This window comes from Apostichopus japonicus, chromosome 11 (genome assembly GCF_037975245.1).
Source record: "Apostichopus japonicus isolate 1M-3 chromosome 11, ASM3797524v1, whole genome shotgun sequence".
NCBI lineage: Eukaryota > Metazoa > Echinodermata > Holothuroidea > Aspidochirotida > Stichopodidae > Apostichopus > Apostichopus japonicus.
Genome location: NC_092571.1, coordinates 10,545,318 through 10,550,381, shown reverse-complemented (window position 1 = coordinate 10,550,381; position 5,064 = coordinate 10,545,318). Strand labels below are relative to the sequence as shown.

At 36.3% G+C, this 5,064-nt stretch overlaps 1 long non-coding RNA gene across 4 annotated transcripts; it reads left to right on the top strand.

Moving 5' to 3' along the window:
- Positions 1–646: 646 nt before the first annotated feature.
- LOC139975903 (uncharacterized) lies at positions 647–4,816 on the top strand. Of its 4 annotated transcripts, none has more exons than XR_011795944.1 (4): positions 647–899; positions 3,027–3,145; positions 3,608–3,769; positions 4,598–4,816. It is a non-coding gene; the product is annotated as an uncharacterized lncRNA (long non-coding RNA). The 4 variants fall into 4 exon arrangements; XR_011795946.1 differs by having other exon boundaries at positions 2,684–3,145; XR_011795943.1 differs by having other exon boundaries at positions 647–1,386.
- Positions 4,817–5,064: the final 248 nt, after the last annotated feature.

The window sequence follows — 5,064 nt, the reverse complement described above, 5'->3', positions numbered from 1 at the left end:
ATGTGAAAGTTTAGTTAAAGATGAGTTTCTATTAAACTAATTTACCCGTGCTTTTTGTATATATTTGTTCCTGTGGAGAGAAAAATTAAGAATACTTGGATTTTGTGTAGTATTATAGGCCAGGTTTAGGTGCGGCTGCATGGGCTTATACGTTATTAGGCAACGGCTGGTGGTCCGCTAACGGACCGATAGATATTACAGCTGGCTTGTAAGTCCAGCGGAATGCCGACAGCAGTACCGCCGGAGGAAATATTGGATAGCTTTTGTGCAGAATTGGCGGGAAGTTACCTTACCAAACTGGCACAATTAACAGAATAATATTTTCCTAAAACCTATATTCGCCAATAACTATAGGGTAATTAAAGATTGAGCTAACTCAAAGTAGTTAAATTTTGCTTACCATCCAATGTAATATATATTATCATACACTACATAATATTTGAAGGGAAAAAAAATACTGATCGAACGAGTCTGACGGATACCACATGAAGAAATCTTGGCAAGCATTTGGGCAAAATGGGCGGGTAATACCCTTAACCACAGGAACACTTACAAAATAATATTTTCAACAAATTCAAATTCTAAAATAAATAATAGCAATAACGTTATAAGCGATATTCAAATACTTTAATAAATTTTAACTATCCCAAGAAGTATTTATTAATCAACAATTTAGCGTAGTTGAGAGAAAACAGTTCAGAAAACATTTTTCACTGATCGAACGAGCCTAGTATAACTGGCATCCAATCGCTAAACCGCAATGCTCAGTGTCCTCAGATATAGCAGCTAGTTTGAAAAGCGGTCGCTTTCGTAATCCGTTACAACTCTTTCGATGTTGGATATCCTGATCAATTGTTTTGAAAGTACTTGCAGTCTGCAGATACAAATTTGCTTAAGAGGTATGTACCTGTTTTTTCTTACTAAGGGTTGACAGTTGTACATTTGATTTCGCAAGTATTTGAAGTGACTATTTTTTAAATAAACTTAGACGTAATCTAGCGTTAGGCTAGAATGTATCGCTTAATGAGAAGCCTTTCGCGGTGTATGAATTACACCTAGCCTACATTTGTAGGTGTTAATCGTGTTAGGCTGAGCAATAACGATCACACATAAAGGTAAACTAATGACCGTTGTTTGTATAATAGCTAGGTTATGCAATGTTATGCCGAAACATTTGTTTGCTGACTGTATTAGAAGAAAACTGTTATCTGCAGAAGGTTAATACTGTAAATATTACTAGATGACTATGGAAGGCTTCCTCCTAATTTTAAATATCATATTCTGAAATATATATTACTTTACTAGTAGTACAGTACTACTACTAGTTACTACTAGTAGTGGTAGTACACTAGTACTAGGGGCCTAGGCCTAGTTTTAAATCATTTGGTATGTTACAGTATTGAAAAATCATGGTCATCCATAACTTTTAAGAAATAATGTGCTGTTTTTTTTGTTTATAGCTAGGCCTAGGCTAGTTAAGAAGGTAAATTAAGACTCAATGTTAAAACCTTATTAATAATATAGGGCCTAAGTATGGTTGTTTTTAAATATCAGGAATGGGTTGGTGGTTAAATCTTTTTGGATTTCATGTTTAGTGCTTAGGCTTCAAAGTTTTTGTGACAAATTAAGCATTTTGGAGAACAATAGGTCATCGTCATCATAGTTTATGAGTACTCATGTGGAGTATAGTGATACCCAGTAGCGTAGGAAGGTACTTTTGAGTGGGGGGCTTAAGAGACTGATGGCCGGCCTGGGGGGAGGGTGCAATATGGCACACTTCAACACCCACTCAATTTTGTAAACTTAATTTTGTATTTTCACCTGGCCTTAGATGCAATTTGGTGCTCCAAGTGAGATTTTTTTCTCATTTGGGAATGAAAAAGGGGTTTTCTGACTTGCGAAGCCAGGGGGGAGGGCGGAATGATACTTCCGCCCCTCCACAGTTTTCACTGGGGGGCTGGCGCCCCCATCCCCCCCCCCCGGTTCCTACGCTCTTGGTGATACCAACCAACACGATAATGAAAAATATTTCATATCTAGCCTCTAGGCTTCTAAAAAAATTGTGGTTGCCTTATCTCTTTTTGTTGCTTTTTGTCTTAGCTACTGTCAATTTGAAATATTTGCATTGGGTCTATTCCATGTGCTCAGTTTCTGGTGAATCATTCTGCACATGATTTCCAAGAAAATAACTGCCTACATTGAAGTGATCCTCAGTTAAAGTAAAGTATATTTGCCCAATAGCTGAACTGCCTCTGTGCTATGTCTGTACTGCATGCCACTATTTAACTCTATGGAAAGTTACTTTAAAGGGTTCAAAGTTTAAGGTGCTGCGAGGAGAACTGTTTAAATTCCTTGGCAATAAATCATTGAAAGCATAGTTAGTGGAGGTAGTTTAGGTTCAATTTGCCCCTCTATTGTATTCCCAGATGAATTAAATGGCAATGAAAGTAGATACAACTTTCGGCAAGCAGGAAGGTATGTTATTCTGTTTAAAAAGCTCTGCAGACAGAGTAACGAATAACATGATTTGTCTGTATTTGATGATGTAAATTTGACCTTATATAATAGTTCTCCCCCCCCCCCCAAAAAAAAATAATAATAATCCAAGGGTTAATGCCCAATTGTAAGTAATGGATACAGAATGAAGAGCTCTAGATTATTGTTTTTGGTTCTTTTTTTGCAGTAGATTAACAGGGAAAAAATGACTCATGTGAAATCCCTGGCGAACTAAACAAGGAAAATACAAAATGAGGTTGATGGGCATGTCAACACTGTTTTACAAGAAACATGCAATAATGATAACAACTTTGAGCTGCATGATGACACAGTTGAAGTTAAGAGTGAAAGGATTATAAGTATATAAAGGAGCCACAGATAGCCATTCCTCTCCTGCACAATATGTTGTTGTGAACTTATTTACTGTTAACTTTAATTTGAAGTATGGAAACACCAAAGTATGCTGCTGTTGTTGTTTTTTGAGGAAGATGGAGTCAGCAGATTAAATCACAATTTATCAATTTTTCCAGATCAGGATTTCAGGAACTAAGTTAGAAGCCAGCGCATTACTATTCCTGTGGGATCTTTGGAGGAATTTAATAACCTGGATGACTCTATTGAAACAAACAAGGCTTTGGAAAGATATTTGGTAAGTCAGTTTAAAAGTGTAAGGAAAGTAATCAGAAAACAGTTTTCCAGAGTGTAATGTTAGTTTATCATTATAAATTTGAAGCCAAGTCAGGTTTTATTGTGTCAGTGGTCTGTACAAAATAAAATATTTCCTGAGGGGCTAATTTCCTTTTCCTGGGAGAAAATTAAAACTCTAAGGTAGTAACAGACATGAAAGCATTTAGGTAACAAGAGTTAGGCCAGAAATGATTTTACATTGCGGTGCATTCTACAAAAGTGGGCTGTTAAATCAATCTTGTTTTTGACTGGACCCAGAAAGGAACATTGCAGCACTGCATTGCTAGTTCCTCTTAAAATATTGATAAGAAATTAGCAAAAGATGCCAAAGTTTGGATGAAATAGAATTACTTGAATATTTCTGTTTGTATAATAATTATTGAATGGTTTCTGATTAACTTTTCTTTCTTTTTGTTGTTTCAAGAAGAGAAGACTATCAATTCTTGGTGGCAACACGTTGAAGGAGTGCGTTAAAAGAATCATGGGTGATTTATTGGCAAATGCAGTTGCTACCACACTGAACTGGACATGTACCACTGGGAAAACAGCCTTTGCGAAGCTGCATGTATGAAATACATAATTGAAAGTGAGTTTATATGTGTCATTTTTGTTTTCAGCAGCAGTGAAGAGAACCTTGAGTTGTGGGGAGGGGGTTGTGCATTTGACTCATGGATCGGCCAGCTTTTCAATGCAAAACCCCATCAACGAGAATTCTTGCTTTAATATACATTGAATTCTGGTCATTTAAATAAGTTACTACAAATATATTTTGATGTAAGATGTGTTGTTTCAGATGCAGTTGAAAAGCAGCATTCAGCATTGATTTTAAAGTTAATTCACCATATGATTTTATTGACCAGTCCATTGTCACTTTCTTTCCCAATTGATGGGACCTGGATTTGCAACAGTAATGCATGTGTTCAGTATAAAATGAAAGAAGGTGACTGTCAAATGCAAAGGAAATATTTCGTATATCACTGAAAAAATGGTAAATGTGTGAAAATGTGAATAATGTAGTTTAACCAATTGTGATCATAATGTGAGACCCCAGCCGATACTCATAGCTAGTGTTACAGTTGGCACAGTAATTATCAAAAAGCTGTGACACGTTGAACTAAGAGTCAGACAGGTGAAAATTTGCAGTAATTTAAAAAAAAAAAAAATTAGTATATTAAATTTTATAATTTAATTTTTTTTTTTTTAAATTTGCATTTACAAAAAACTTGCCACCTGTAACACATGTTACTGTGTTACGAGCAGTTACAGTAGTAACTGATGCATGGTTGTGGAACATGAACAGTAGTAACTGTCCTAGCTATGAGTATCGGGTAACCCATTATTGGCTTCATTTTATTGCTTGTGTAGAATGCAATCTTTTATGTAATGTTTTGTGTAATGTGTTTTGTATTAACAGAAGCTGTACGGAGGAACTGCACAATCGACTTCATCTGATATTCAGGCGGCGGTGGTTAGATTTCTGAAGGATGCATCAGATTGTGAGGGAGGGCGAAAATCTCGGACTTCACCACAAACAGTTGACGAGTGAATTTCTTTAGTGCTGTTGCAATATTTAACGCTGGAACTCATTTTCTCGCTTTGTAATTTATAGGCGTAATAAAATGATAGCAACTAATTTCACTGTGTTAGTCATTATTTCTTCATATGTAACCGCATGTGTAATTCAGTAAAATCTGCAGGTAGACCAATAGCTCTGTTCTAGTAGTACACCCCAAACAAGCTGGCACTCTTGCTAGCATTCCCTTGACAATGTGCTGGGACAAAACCAGATATTTGACGGACAGTTTTCTACCGGAACACAGATATTTGGTTAGCAATTCATGTGAAGATCTCTGCCTAGCAGGTTGCTGGCGAAATACCAGA